At 27.6% G+C, this 508-nt stretch overlaps 1 protein-coding gene across 1 annotated transcript in view; it reads right to left on the minus strand.

The window, feature by feature from the left end:
• Nucleotides 1-508, minus strand: part of LOC119594588 (4-hydroxyphenylpyruvate dioxygenase-like protein) — a 98,210-nt gene that overhangs the window by 44,231 nt on the left and 53,471 nt on the right. The window lies entirely within an intron of this gene.

The raw sequence follows: 508 nt of genomic DNA on the forward strand, positions 1-508 counted from the left end.
TCAATTTACCACATTTTTAGAAACGCCACTAATGATCTTAGATGTGATCCCGGCAAGTCATTACTAAAAAGAAAACCGAGTAAAATTGTTTTAGAAGCAGGGAGAGCTTGAAAGAATTATTAACATAATGGCTACAATAATTTTTATGATCTACTAGCAATATTTATTTTTCTTTCATTTTTTATGATATATTGAAAACAAAACACATTTTAACAAACATGAAGGGAATTAAAAACTTTAAAAAAGGATATTTATTCTTTAGCAAAAAAAAGGAAAAAAAACCATATAAAACTTGTTATTATTTCTGACAAATACAAGAAGTCTACTATTTTCAGGAATTCCCTTTTCAAGAAAAACTTATCTAAGGATGGCAATTTTTTTTCTAAGAGAAACCTACTTTGTACATAGCTACTGTAGTCTTTCATAAGCTTAATAAAAGGTAATTCCCATTGACAATTACCTTCACAAAAAAATAATGTTCACATATTACACGCCAAAACACCCTACA

The sequence above is a fragment of the Penaeus monodon genome, chromosome 34 (assembly GCF_015228065.2).
Source record: "Penaeus monodon isolate SGIC_2016 chromosome 34, NSTDA_Pmon_1, whole genome shotgun sequence".
Lineage (NCBI taxonomy): Eukaryota > Metazoa > Arthropoda > Malacostraca > Decapoda > Penaeidae > Penaeus > Penaeus monodon.